This window comes from Physeter macrocephalus, chromosome 2 (genome assembly GCF_002837175.3).
Source record: "Physeter macrocephalus isolate SW-GA chromosome 2, ASM283717v5, whole genome shotgun sequence".
NCBI lineage: Eukaryota > Metazoa > Chordata > Mammalia > Artiodactyla > Physeteridae > Physeter > Physeter macrocephalus.
Genome location: NC_041215.1, coordinates 11,255,928 through 11,270,108, shown reverse-complemented (window position 1 = coordinate 11,270,108; position 14,181 = coordinate 11,255,928).

The following is a 14,181-nucleotide window of genomic DNA, read 5'->3' as shown; positions in this document are numbered from 1 at the left end:
GGAGGGGTCTAGCAGGTTGCCACAGAAACAAGGGCAAACAAATAGTCCCCCCCCAACAGGCCTGTGGGGCCCCTGTGGCAATGACCTCATCTGCCACCAACCCTGTGCTGCGGGGGGTCCTGGGCTGGCAGGGGAGCTGCAGCATCCTGTGTTTGTGTGGGCCCTCGTCCATGGAAACGGCTGGAGCTGGGGAGCGGAGCCAGTGAGGCTCCTGCTGTGGTTATTAGCTGGGCAGCCAGAGGCCCACCTTCCAGAGCGGGGAGAGGAGGGGAGTGGGGAAAGGAGGAGAGAGGGGAGGAGAGAGATGAAAAAGAAGAGGAAGGGAGAGGAGAAGCTGAGAGGGGGAGAGAAGATGGGTGGGAAGCAAGGGGAGGGAGAAGAGGGAGGAAGGCAGAGGAGGAAGAAGGTTGGGCGAGGGGAAGGGAAGGAGAAGGTGGGGGAGGGGATGGAGGAAGGCAGAGGAGGAGCACAGGGGCAGTTGGGGTTTCATGATACTGGGGTGGACGGTGGGAGGCCCTGATGCCATGGGGGATGAGAAGACAGGAGCAGCACACCAGGCAGGTGGAACAGCCCTCATAGCCTGTGTTGGAAGTGCTGGGATGTCCCAAACCTGGACTGGAAGGGTCAAGGCCTAGAGTGGGGCGAGGTCCTGGGGGCAGGGCTGGCCGGGACCAGCCAACAAGACCTCAGTGCGGATTTTATCACAGGGGCAACTGTGCGTATCCACGTGATTTTCTCCCCAGCTTTGAAAGAGAATTTGTGACCATCCTACGATGAGCATCAGTCATGTATTGTTGCATAACAGATTATCAAGAGTTGTGGTTTAAAGCCACAGGGCCAGGGGTCCCGGGGACGTCTGGTAGTCTACCTGCCACACTCCCATGTATCCTGTACTGATTCAACAGTTGTTAATTTAGTCACGTTTGCTTTGTTTACTCTCTAAAAACATACACATCTATTTGTACCTTTTGAGAGTATGTTGGTGACATCCTGACACTTCAGCCCCGTAATTCTCCAGTGTATCTTCCAGTAACACGAGCACTCATCCACATAACTCCCTGTTGCCTTCACACTGACTATTCAGCATCAGTGGAACGACATCACTGCGGAGCTGTGTTTGGTTTTTGTTTTCTGATCCAGGGCCAGTCAAGGATGTACCTGTTTGCCCCTTCAGGGATACCGAGGCAGGTCACGGGCGAAGTGGTAACTGCCCTTTCTCTGTGCCGTGCAGGCACGTGGTCTTCCTATGACTAGTGAGAAATCTACTCCATCAGTGGTCCTGGGACTCATGGATACTCTGCTCCAAGCAGTGATTGCACTGGTGCCTGTGAAAGGGCAATTTCCAAATTCTATCATTTCTGCTACATGTATTACATGTCATTGTTCTATGAAGAAAATGTCCCTCCCCAACTTTTGTTTGCTTTTTCCCATTGCCAGGGACACACAGATTCTTTTTTAAATTCAAAATGTTGCGATGCAATGACGTGTTCACATTTTTCCAAATTTGGCTAGGAGGACCCCCCCCGCCCCGCCCCCACCAAGTTGGCTTTTCTGTCCCATCAGTCTATGCAGATTTCCTTGCTTTCTGGATTCTAGGGTTTTTAGACAGAATGAAAGTGTTCAGAGAGTCACTCTGGGGACTCCAGAGAGATATTCCAAAAAAATGACATCTGAAGAAATAGAAACAATTCAGGACACAGAAAGGAGTTTTAAATTAACTCATCAGTGTCATTAGAAAGATTTGTGGAGGAATTACATAAAACAAGTGTAGAATCTATGGAAAATGAACAATAAAAACAAAAGTGAACTACTGGAAATGAAAATATGGCTGGTGGAATAAGAATTGTTTTTAATTAAAAAAATGAAAGATAAAGCCCAAGAAATCTAGTGAGAAAAAAAATAGGCCAACTTCTTGTTGGCTATCTTCCAGCCATGGTGGTCACCTAACAGTTTTGGCCAAGGAGATGTGGTGATAAATTCCTGTGGAGAGCGTCCTTTCTCTAATAAAAAGGTAAAGCTTGCTAAGAGAATGCCCGTTTTGCTCATCACTTGTATACCCTTCCATCCTTTTCCTGCCTCAAACACAGGCTGTGATGGAGGAGTTGCAGCAGCCATCCTGGGATCATGAGTACAGTAGCCACACATGAAGGATGAAGGGGCAAAAATAGAAAAGGCTTAGGTCCCCAGTGACCCTGAAGATCTCTTGCTCTAATCCCACTCTGCCTCTTCTGTTTCTGTTCTGTGCATGTGATTCAAAACAAATGAACATGGGAATTCCCTGGCGGTCCAGTGGTTAGGACTCTGCGCTTCCACTGCAGGGGGCATGGGTTCAATCCCTGGTCAGGGAACTAAGATCCCGCATGTCGCACGGCACGGCCAAAAATAAATAAATAAAAAGTAAAAATAAATAAATAAAATAAAACAAATGAACATCTGTTTGCTTAGGCTCCCACTGGTTGGATTTTGTTATCGGATACCCAGATCATTCCTAACTCATGTGCACATAGAGCCCTGAGGATTGAACAGGTACTGGACATCATCAGCAATGGGGGGGTGCTAGACTAAAATGGAACCATGCCTTCCAAGCTCCAAGGGATAGTCATCTCCAACCTAGAAGTCCACGCTTAGCCAAGCTTGCATTAAAAAAAACAGAACAGAGGCATTCTGGGCAGGCAAGTTCTCAGAAAGTTCACTTCTGTTACACACCCTTTCTAGTAAACTATTTGAAGTGATGCACAGAGCAATTCAGGGGATGCAGAGAACAAGGCTCCACCCAGAGAGTGGGGAGGAAACCTTGGGATGGCTGGGGCAGGGGCGGGGGCATCCCGGGGGTGTGAATAGGGTGGGGTGCAAGGAAGATGGCAGATGTCCCAGGATTGGTGGAATTCAGGATGTGTGGGTCCTCATGAAAAACGATACAAAAAACAGGTCCTCTCCCTGTGATTAGATCCAGCCACTGGAAAGACAAATCAAAGTACAGAGCTTAGAATGGGGAAGTTTTCGGTAGAAAGCATGGGTTGAGGGGAAGGAGTGAGTTTTGAGCCCACTGAAATAAAGACAAGGAATTGTAGCAAATTGTAGAGAGCTTGCCAAGTCAGAAGGCTGCAGAGGGCACACCTGGATTCGGGGGAGGAGAGGGCCAGGAGGAGGGACAGATCCACTCTCAGATACCAGTGCTGGCTGAATGGAGACCAGTCCAATGTCCTCATTTCGCATATTCTCTCTCTCTTTTTTTTTTAATATCTTTATTGGAGTATAATTGCTTTGCAATGGTGTGTTAGTTTCTGCTGTATAACAAAGTGAATCAGTTATACATATACATATGTTCCCATATCTCTTCAAGCCCTCTTGCGTCTCCCTCCCTCCCACCCTCCCTATCCCACCCCTGTAGGTGGTCACAAACCACCGAGCTGATCTCCCTGTGCCTTGCGGCTGCTTCCCGCTAGTCCTAGAAGGATTATTTAGAAACATGCATGTATCTCATGTGTTGAAGAGACATTTATCCCAAGTTCAGCAAGTAAATCTTTGAATCTCATTGCCTCACTTGGCTCCCCACTCCTCCCTCTTTCCCTTCCTCCTTCCTCCCTCCCTCCTGCACTCTCCTTTCTTCTGCCTATGTGTTGATCCCCGGACCATGTGTGATGCCTGGAAAAGACCCGGATTAAAATTCAATTCCTGTAAACAAGGTTTACTTCTGACTGAAGGAGTCTGGGGTGATGATTTACTCTCATGGTACGTTTTAGTTTTGCTTGATTTAAAAAGATAAATTGTTTAATCAATTTCACCTCTTTAAAAAGTCATTCTGAAAGTGAAGGAAGTGTGGACAATGTCACCAATGCTCTGAGGTGACCAAGAGAAAGAAGGAAGGACAAGTAGGTGGATTTGGCCCCAGCAAGTCAGTGGCCAGGCCACAGAGGGCTTCCTGGGGGAGGATGAGGACCAGCGGGGCAGGAGTGTAGACCCCTTGGGGAGCCAGGCTGGGAAGGGGCAGAGAGGGGTTGTGCAGTCCAGAGACCTTTTCTTTAGAGAATCATTCACTCACTCATTTCACAAACACCTGTTGAGCACCTGATATAGGCAGATGCTGAAATTAAGGATGTAAACTTTAGAACTGAAACTATCAGCTTAATGGAGGAAAATATATATGTGACAAACTTTATGAACACACCGTAAGAGCACAAACCATAAGGAAAAAACAGACCACTGATGTTGATTATATTTGGAGAAGTATTTCTGCTGGCCACTGCGAAGAGAGTAAGGGGAAAAGACGTGTCCACTTTCTGCCCTCAAAGGAGCCCCAGCCAGTGCCTGAGGAAACACACCCCCCAGCAGGAAATGGGCTTGCAGTGTGAGGTGTAGAGCTGCTCAGAGTGCCTGGCAGGGTGACCTCCCCATTGCTGCTCACCGTAGGGCAGGACTCACACCTGAATACTGGTCACAACTCAGGTGAGCAAGGAGTTGCAGGGGCAGAGAGTGAATGGTGTTGTTGCCTCTCTGGTCCGTGCTTTGCCAAGCAGGTCCTCAGAGAGCCTGCCGCGTGGAGCCTGATAGCCCAGACTGGAGGAAAAGTTCAGGTGCAGAGCAAGGTCTGAACTGCAATACACAAACGGGTACAGGATAACCATATCCATAACCATGTGCGGGGGCTAACACAGCGTAAGAGCCTCCTAGAGACAAGAGCACAGGGAGAGGGTGCCCCCACCCCCGTACCATGTTCTGGATGAGAGGGAACAAGAGGGCAAGAGAGAGCAGCTGATGGTGCAGGAGAGAGGGCATTCCTGCAGACCCAGCTGTGGGGAGAGGGGGAAGTGGGAGAGGTAAGGGAGAGGAGGAGGGGAGGGGAAGAGGGCTGATGTTTGAGCTTGTGAACACGTGTGACTATGTAAGTGTGTATAAGAATATGTGTGACTGTGTGCGTGTGACTGTGTGCGTGTGACTGTGTGTGAGTGAGCTGAGATTGCTGAGAGGCACCTGGGACACAGAGACACAGGGACATGGGGCTGAGAGGGACAGAGGACATGGGGCCAGGGCTACTGTTAAGTCAATGCTTCTTAGCAGATCACGGGTTCTGGGCCTGGAAGCTTCCGGTATGTGGAGCTGGGGAACCTCCCTCCTGTGGGCCACAGGCTCAGGGTTACCCAGGGGCTGGATGGTGTGGACCAGCATGGGAAAGCAATGAAGACCCAGCCCCACCAGCTCAGAGTCCTGGCACTCAACCCACGAAGCCTCCTGCCCAGGGTAGGGCGGTGGTCCTGGAGGGGCGGGGCCTTGACTGTCACCCTGACCGGTGTTCCTTTGTGGCCATGATTTAGCATCACATCCACAATCCTGGTGCTCCTACAGTGTTTGCTCCCTACCCACCCTGCGTGTGTCTCAGAGCTCACTTCTGGGGTGTGGGCAGAGGGTGAGAGAGCTCCCCAAAGGTCACACGGCAGATGGGTGGAGTGGAGAAGCCCCTGCCCTAGCCAGGAAGGACATTGGTCCCTGTCATTGGTGGTGGTGGCCACAGCCAGTGACATTTCTGTGGCCCCGAGGGGAAGGGCGATTTCCATGCCAAATAGCTCACCGGTGATGAACACATGACACCGAGGACGACGCCGAGGCTGTAAACGTTTTATTACCGGGCATCCGGGCTCACGTGATCTTCCACTGCGGCCTGGGCCTGATTTCTACCAAGTATGTGATTTGTCGTGCAGGGGAATGTCTCAGTGGCTGAGGTGGGTGGGATTCCTGTACCCCCTCAGGGCCAGGAGGGAGCTGGGGCCATACCTCTACTCTCCCTGACCCTGTTGAGAGGGGCTGACAGAGCTGGTAACAGTGGTGGTGAGTGCATGCTAAAACCCTGAATAGAATAGACTCAGAGAAGACAGGCAGGCCCCATGGAAGCTGGCTCTCCTGTTGGGAGGCAGCTGTGAGAGTCCCTCAGTCCCCCGACCCCCTGCATGCTCCTAAAGGGAGAACTGAATGCAGCTGGAGTGCACCATGAGAGGTGCCTTTCGAGGGCCCCCTGAGGTGCCTGGCCTGCCCTGCCCACACGGCTGGGTGGAATCCTGGGGCCACATCTGGTGGCAGTGACACACCTTCCCAGGCTGGGTCTGTGCGGAGGTGTGCTGGTAGGGACAGTCCGCCACAGTCCCCCCCCTCTTTGTGCTATGGGCCCAGGTGGCAGGGCCCTCCAGAGCAGCAGGTCAGGCGAGGGCTCAGTCCTGGAGACTTTGGGGTCCAGGATGTCGGGAGGGTGGGTCCCAGCCTTGAGTGGAAATTTCTTGAATAGCTGAAGCTTGGACTGCAGCAGGGACATGCTCCAGTGGGTGCTGGGAATGCAGGGCCTGCAGACCAGCCAGCTGTAAACTGGCTGAATCCTGCCCTTCCCCAGGCCCTGAGGGTGGGAGCCACCTAGGTCATGGCCAGGAAAGGGCTTGGCTTCTGGCTCAGCTGGGTATCTGGACCAGTCTGCCATTATGATCATAGTCGGGGCCCCAGACCAGACCCCAGTGCAGGGAGGGCTATATCCCCCAGACCCAGGGAAGTGCTGTGTCCCCTAGACCAGTCCCCAAGGGAGAGCGACATCTCCCCTATCCCCAGACCTAAGGACAGGTTCTGTATTCTCTGAGGATAGCTTTCCCTGAATCTGCAGCTCTCCCAGGTGGTGTCTGAGACCCCAGAGGTCTTGGGGAGGTGGAGGGTGGGTGGAGTAGACGGACCTCCCCTCACGCCACAATGTCTCGGGTCTCCTAGGCCCCCAGCCTCAGACTGGTACAGCTGTGAGGTGTGGGGGAGGATTTTCTTGCTCACCTAGGGCAGCAAGGTGTCCCAGGCACCTTGGCATTACTGTCTCGGCCCAAGTAGCTGCAGCAAGGAGTTCTGGGTAGGGTCCAAGACAGCCCCTGCTGCTGGCAGCCTCTACCCCCGGGAGTACTTGGCAGTGAACGCTTGAGGCCGCCTGAGCCCCCTTGCCCCTCTCTCTCTCTGCTGTTTCTCCCGCCTTATCTCCGTCCAGTGACCACAGCTGCCTTGATCTCTGAGCGCCCTGGGGGGACTCTTGCCCCCTCAAGCTGGGTGGGGCAGGGGCTGCAGTGATGGCCTCTCTTCCGTTTTGGCCCAAGACCCTTGTCTTGGAGCAGTTCTGTGGGTTCCAGGACAAACAGAGCCCTCTGTCTACCTACCTGGCCTTGGACCTGCAGGAGGGGCCTTCCAAACCTTCTCAGTGCATGCATAGAGAAACTCAGGCCCCAAGGGCTGGAGCCCTCCCAAGCTTAAGACCAGGGTGCCTCAGCCCTTCGGGCCCCAGGCCTAGACAGGCCCTCAGTGCCCCCAACCCCGGGTGGGCAGTGTCAGCAAGGAACACCCAGAGCTGCCCCCACTCCAGCATCCACATCAAATGTCATGGCAACCAGGGGCAGAGGTACCAGCTTGGAACTGATGGGAAACATGCTCTGAGATCTGAGAGGGGTCCTGATCTGGATGGTGGCTGGGAAAGGTCAACAGAGGGGAGCGGCCACAGAGCAGGGGCTTCCTCCCACCAGGACTCTCTTCTTCCTTTTCTTGGGGTCAGTCAGCTAGGCCCAGAGGCAGCTGGGTGCCCTCATCTGCAGCCCACTGGGCTTCTCTCCTGGGCAACCCCTTCCACGCCACCATCTCCCTGGCCATCCGCCCCTGTGAGGCTAGTTCCCACCATCTCTCCCCACCCAGTCTTCTTCTCAAGGCCCCAGATGCAGAAAGCCAGGGGCTGCCACTTCCCCTGTGGGTCAGCCTGGGGCCACACCCGGCTGGACTGTAAGGCCTGCCCTGACTGCCCGGTCCTAGTGGCCAGTGTCCCCTCCTTTCCTGTGGCCTTCCCCTTCAAGGCCTCTGAACTCTGCCTGGACCTTCCTCACCCTCTCATCTGCCTCTCATCAATTAAGACTCAAGGCTGCTGCTACTTCCAACAGACAGCCTTCCTGGACTGCCTGCCCCAGACCAAGGTGCCCCTCTGAGCGAGAATGTTTCTTTTCTTAGTGGGATGGGTCTGTCCTTCAAGCCTACAGGGAGAAGGGGACTTTCTGGGTTCAGGGTGAGCTGGCCTTGGAGGAGAGGGGGGCGACGGGAATCCTGGCTTCCTGCCCATCAAGGTGCCTCTCCAGTTGGGCTTGTGCATGGGGGAAGCCTCATCGGCCCCATTTGCAGCCTGAGAAGCAGCTTCGGAGAGGGACAGCGGTTTGGGCTGGCTGCCTGGAGCTCAGAGTGTGTGTGGGGCTGAGCAGCCCCACAGATCGACCGCCTGCCTTTCCGCACTCCAGTTCCAGGGGTGGGGGAATGTTTATGTAAATACTGAGTGCTGCTGGATTCTGGCAGGGTGAAGTCATCCTCCTATAGCTGAGGGGAGCAGAGCTGGCCAGGAGGGCTGGGGAGGGGCAGGGATTGGACCAGGCTCACCCTGAATGGGGTCCAGCAAGGGAAGCATTGGTGCACCTGGAGTGCCAGAGGCAGAACTAGAGAAGAAAACACACAGAGGCAGCCTGCAACGGGGGCGTCAGGACAGAGAGGGACCAGGAGGGTGGGGGTCTCTACCTGCCCCTTCCCTGGCCCCAGACCTTCTCCCACAGCCTGTAGGAGAGAGGGTCGCTCACCAGGGTGGCCGAGGCCCTGCTGCCCGGCCCGGGCCCAGTCAGCCTCCTGTGCGATTTGGTTCTTTTCTAGGAGACTGTGAGCCCAGAGGGAGGGCCCTGCATGTTGGTGCTCCATAACTGCACAAGGATGAATGAGTGAGCGAACTGGTGAGGGACCTCAATGCTGATGCAGTGGGAAGGCTGGCGGGGTGAGTAACGAGGCTCTGGTGCTGGGAAGCGGGCAGGAGAGGCCTGGGGCCTGAGGCCACCCACGACTCGGCCACACCAGCCAGGGCACACGTTTCTTACTGCCTGGCTGCCGACGGGCCTTTTCAAGGCTGCAGATCAGAGGTTTGCGTTCCCATTTTGTAGAGGTGAAAACTGAGGCCCAACGCCGCATAGGCACGTGAGTGGATGAAGACCGCGGTGATCAGCTGAGGGCAACTCAGTGGAGGGGAGACCGGATAACTAACCTCATGCCAGCCCCAGCCAGGGGTACCGACCAACCTCAGGGGAGAATGTGCTAGACAGTGACCGGGACCCGGGAGCAAAGGAATAAGTAACCCGAGAAAAATGTCAAGAATGGAGAAGGCTGGTCACCTCACACGCACGAGATCACTTGGGATGGGGGAATCGGGGACGTGTGGTCACCCCATGAGCACTCCACGCATATGGCTGTTAGGTTCGTGCTCTCAGGCGGCACGGAGCCCACAGTCGGGCAGGGCGGCCTCGGTGTGGGGGAACCACAGAGGGGCTCTCTCCTCTCCACAGCCGTGGGTGGATCGTTGCTGCTCCCCGCCACCCAGAGTGGAACTTGGGTTCCTCATGTCCAGGGCATGATGGGTAGCAGACTGTGCCCTACTCCTGTGCTGAAGCCCTGGCGTCTGGGCCCTGCACGAAGGGAAGTTTGCAACAACGGAGCATCAGTTGCGGGAGCTGCTGGCTACAACCCGTCACCCCCCCCCACACCCTCGGAGGGGAGAAGAGTTCTGGGAGACGGACAGAGAGAGAGGGAGAGACAGAGAGATAGGGTCAGACAGACCTAGCAAGCAAGCGGTGTGTCAGGTGTTGCTGACCCGGGAAGCATAACCAGGGGAAGCTGAGGTGACAGGGCGGTGACAACGTCCTGGTCCTCATCGAGACGTGGGGAGGGGCTCCAAGGAGGTCGGCTGGGGAGAGTTGAGTCGGGTGAGGGTCTGTCCATCACTCACGGGCCTAGTGGGAGCTGCTGTGTGTAGAGGGGTGTCTGGGAGACCTGGAGCCTGTGCTCTTCCCACCGGGACCGGGTCCTCGTATCCCCCAACCTGTCTCCCTGCATCAGCAGCTCGGGCGGGGATGGTGCTGTCCTGTGATCCAGCTGTTCAGGCAGCATGTGGGAGTTGAAGACCGTCAGTCTCCCCTGCCTGGTCCCTCCCCTGTGAGTCTCTGTGTCCCCCTCTCCTGCTCTCCCACCCCCATCCCACTAGAGTCAGTAGAAGGAGAACTGGCACAGAAGTTAAGAGTAGTAGATGCTCGTAGAGTTTGCTGGGCAGGCGGGGTGGGGGGTGCCCCAGGCAGGCAGAGGGGGTGAGAGGCGAAGAGGCTGGGTCTGGGAGCAGCGTGGCGAGCGGAGATGGCCTGGCAGCGTGTGTGTGTGTGAGCATGTGCACACGCTACAGGAGCTGCCATGCACGCAACAGTGCGAGTCAAACACTGACGTGGGACCAAAAGCTTTGAAGGGAGCTGGAGGCAAACAAAGTAGGAGATGGCAAGCACGTCTGTGCCCGTGGGGAAGACAAGGAGGGGCCTCTGTGCCCCTGCGCACCCAGCCAGCCTCCTGTGGAAGCTTTGTTGCTCTGTGGTCTCCTAGATAGTGGGAACCTCCAACAGTCCGCATCAGTCCATTTCCCATCTGTCCACCCCCGCTCCCCATCCTCACCCCCACCCCCTTACCCAGCTCCCACCCCCAGCCACCCCACCAGTCCACACCTCCACCTACCCTACTCATCTACACTTGGCCATACAGAAACTAAGCCTCATCACCCACTAGTCCATCTGACAGTCCATCTATCTTCTGTTCAGCGCCCAGGCCTGGCTTGCTGTGGGACCCAGGATGTGGTCAGTGGATCTGGTCTGACTGCAGACAGAGAGGCCTCTGTCACAGGCTCCATGCGGGCTGGTGCTCCGTGCCCCTCCTTAGCTCCGTGCTGGAAGGGTCTTGCTCCTAATGTTCTCATTGGGCCCACCTCCTCCTGCTCAAGGACACCTTTCCCCCCAGTGTGGCTGCCTCAGTGTCTCTCCTGTCACCTCAGGGCTCTCCCTCCCTCAGATGATAGGCTCCCCAGATAAGCTGGGCCACTGCTCAACCAGTATCCCCCTTGGCCTGGTGGCCTGCTATGATGCTCCTGGGGGAGGGTACTAGAGAGAGGAGAGGTCCTGGGAGAGGCTAGAAACTTGGGATGCCCTGTCTTGGTTGTGGGCCTAGAGGTTGGGGAGGGCTCCTTGAGGGGGTTCAAATCCCAAGATTCTGGGGGAACAGGCCATGAAGTCTGAGATCTCAGTCTGCTTCAGAGAGCAAGTGGCCACACGCTACTTGGTCCAGCATCCTGGTCCCTGGGAACCCCCCTCGCCCACCTTGCATGAAGGCACAGGGCGGTTCTGCTCACCTGGGGCAGAGCCATGGAGCTGTGGGTGGCAGGGAACCTTGGTGAATGCTTGCACAGCCCATTGTGCACACGGGACAAGGAAGCTCAGAGGGGCGTGTTCATTGCCGCAGTCCCCTTGCTACTTACTGCCACCATCTACATCCGGGAGGCCCAGATCTCACTTTCTCTTGGGCCTTCAGAGAGTGCTTCCTGGAGGAGGGAACAGCTTCACAGAGGGGTGAGCCCCAGAAAGTCGTGGCAGAGGGAACTGGCCGGGTCAGGCTAGATTTGAGGAAACCGTGGGAGGCTTGACCACACTCTTTAGGACTTGTTGGGTCCCTGCTCTGGGAGCTGCAGAAGAAACCCTGAGTTCTCTTATGTGTGTGCCTGTGAGAGTGTGGTTTGTGTGCAGGGTTCTCATGACTGACAAAAGGTGTGATTGTGTGCAGTGTTATGGTTTTGTATGTGGCTTCCTGGTTCCATGTGTGGTTTCTGTGTGTGGCTTCATGTTTCCGTGTGTGGCTTTGTGGTTCCATGTGTGGATCTGTAGTTCTGTGTATAGTTTCATGATTCTATGTGTGGCTGCATGGCTGTGTGTGTATACTACCCCCTTTAGGCCACCCCAGAGGAGGACAGTTACTTGGACCCACTTCGTAGGTGGGGAAACTAAGGCACCAGGAGGTTTATGATGCATGAAGTCCCAGGGGTGGTGATGGCTGGCTCTGCTACCTCCTGCCGCCCCACCCACTTCAGGGTTAACAGGTGAGGAAGGAGACCCATGGGCATGCATGAGCATCCAGGGCTGAGAGGAGGGTGGGCTGGGCTGCAGGCGGGGCCTCAGATTTCCTGCAGGATGTGTCCCTGGATGCTCCTGAGAAAAGAAGCTGGGCTTCCTGCTGGCCCTCACCTGTTAGCCACCCTGACCCCTTGTCCCAGGAGGTATTTGCTAAGGAACAGATGTTTCATTCTCCACTGAGCAGGTGCTTCATTTCTTCATTCGTTTGTTCATTCAATCATTCATTCATCTACTCATTTGTTCATTCGTCCATCCATCCATGGATCCATTCTTTCATTCATTCATGTGTTCACCCAGTCATTTATTCATCTACTCATTCATTCATATGCTAGATCTCTATGAGGCTGACACTGAGGGAACAGCCAGGGCGGGGGCCACTCTGCCTGGAGGAAGAACATGGCCCTGTTTCCATCTGAGGCTCACTGTGTGGGTCTAGTCCTGGCAGAGCTGAAGTGGGAGATGGTTCCCCCAGAACTGTGGGCTGCTCTGGGAAGTAAGGAGCTCCCCATGGCTGAGGACACTGCAGGGATCTCTGGGTAGGGTCAGCTGGACACAGAGTCCTAGGCTGAGCCCATACCCCAATCCATCTGTGTGTCCCCACCCAAGGGCCCCCACTTCCTCTCCCTGCTCTCAGCCCCTCACTCCTGAGCCCAGGAAGTAAGGGATTTCCCACTGCACGGCAGATGGTTTATAACCTCTCAGGAGCTGGCAGTCCCTCACCCCAGCATCTGGCTGGCCCTGAGTGGCAGCACGGGGGCCTGCCAGGGCAGGCGTGCATCGTCCTTGGCCGCCCAGCCTGGCTGGGGAAAGCTGTGGAGGGGATATGTGTGACCAGCGCTCCCGCTTCAAACCGCAGGGCTGTGTGCTCAGAGCAGGGTCCAGCACTGTGACCCTCTCTCCCCTGCACGTCGGGATGAGGACCCTGTGGGCATCTACTGCTCTGACCCCTGGCTCGTCTGTTCCAGGCTTGGGCCTCTGAGCCTGCAGCAGGATGTCTGCACTAGCATCGGCCCTGCATGGTCAGATCCTGGCCTGCTTCCTTCACTCCTCCCAGGTCCTGGCTCCAGCCACTTGGGACCTCAGTGGGTGCCTCAGGGCCTGGACAGGGCCCGGCTTCCTGCTGCCTGTTCCCCCGCTGGAGCCTGGGGTCCAGCTTCCTGTGCAGCCTATTGGCAGAAAAAGCACATGTTACAACTAGGGTGTCTGGCATGGCCTCAGGCATCCAATGGGTGGTTTTGCCAAACTCCTGTTCAGGTGGACCCCGCCTGCCCACCCTGGAATGCCCCTGCCTCTTGGCCACTTGATGAAGCACCCCCACCCCCAGCTCCTGCACCACTCAAATCCAGGTCATCGTGCCCTCCCACAGCACCCACCTGGGACTCTACAGTACTCCGCCAGGTCTGTGGCCCCAAAGACTCCCTAGGATGAGGCCTGGTTCGATTCCCCCTGAGCACCCACTTTGATCCTTCCCTCAGGTGTCACATCTTCTCAGGGACATTTTCCCCAACCCCAGTGTCATTCTGAGTCCTGGCCCTGGTCTGCCCGGGGCCTCACTGAGGAGCGGCACCGTCCCATCCACCCCACGGTGGGGGCCATGAGGCCCCTGGTGGAGTCCCTGTGGCCAAAGAGATGAAGGCAGGTGTTGTAGGCCTGGGTGAAACTTCTATGAGAGAAGAAAGGCTCTGTGGTCCATTCTGGCCCTTGTCCTCATTCCCTTCTTCTGGCCTGGGATAGAGACATGAGACGCAGAGGGCAGCAGCCATCTTCGGACCATGAGGAGAGGGTTAAACTACTGCATTGACTTGGGCCCTGCCTGGCCTGGCATAGCCACCTCTGTCCTCTCTAGTGAGACTGGATGTGTGTTGCTGTGGCCCCTGCTGCTCAGAGTGTGGGCTGCACATCACCCTCACCAGGCTCTCAGCCCCCGCCACACCTGGTGGGTCAGAATCTGTCTTTTGGCAAAGGTCCGGGGTGGGGGTCGCAGAGAGTTCCGTGTTCTGTCTTCTGCATCATTCCTAGCCTGTGGAGGATGGGTGCTCTATTGAAGATCCTTCACAGGGGATGTGCTGCCCCTGTGAATCAGGACTTTCTGCTTCCTTCTAGGCCCACTGTGCAAGGGAGAGTTGTTTTTGTTTTTGTTTTTTTTTTGTGTGTGTTTTTTTTTTTGGCGGTA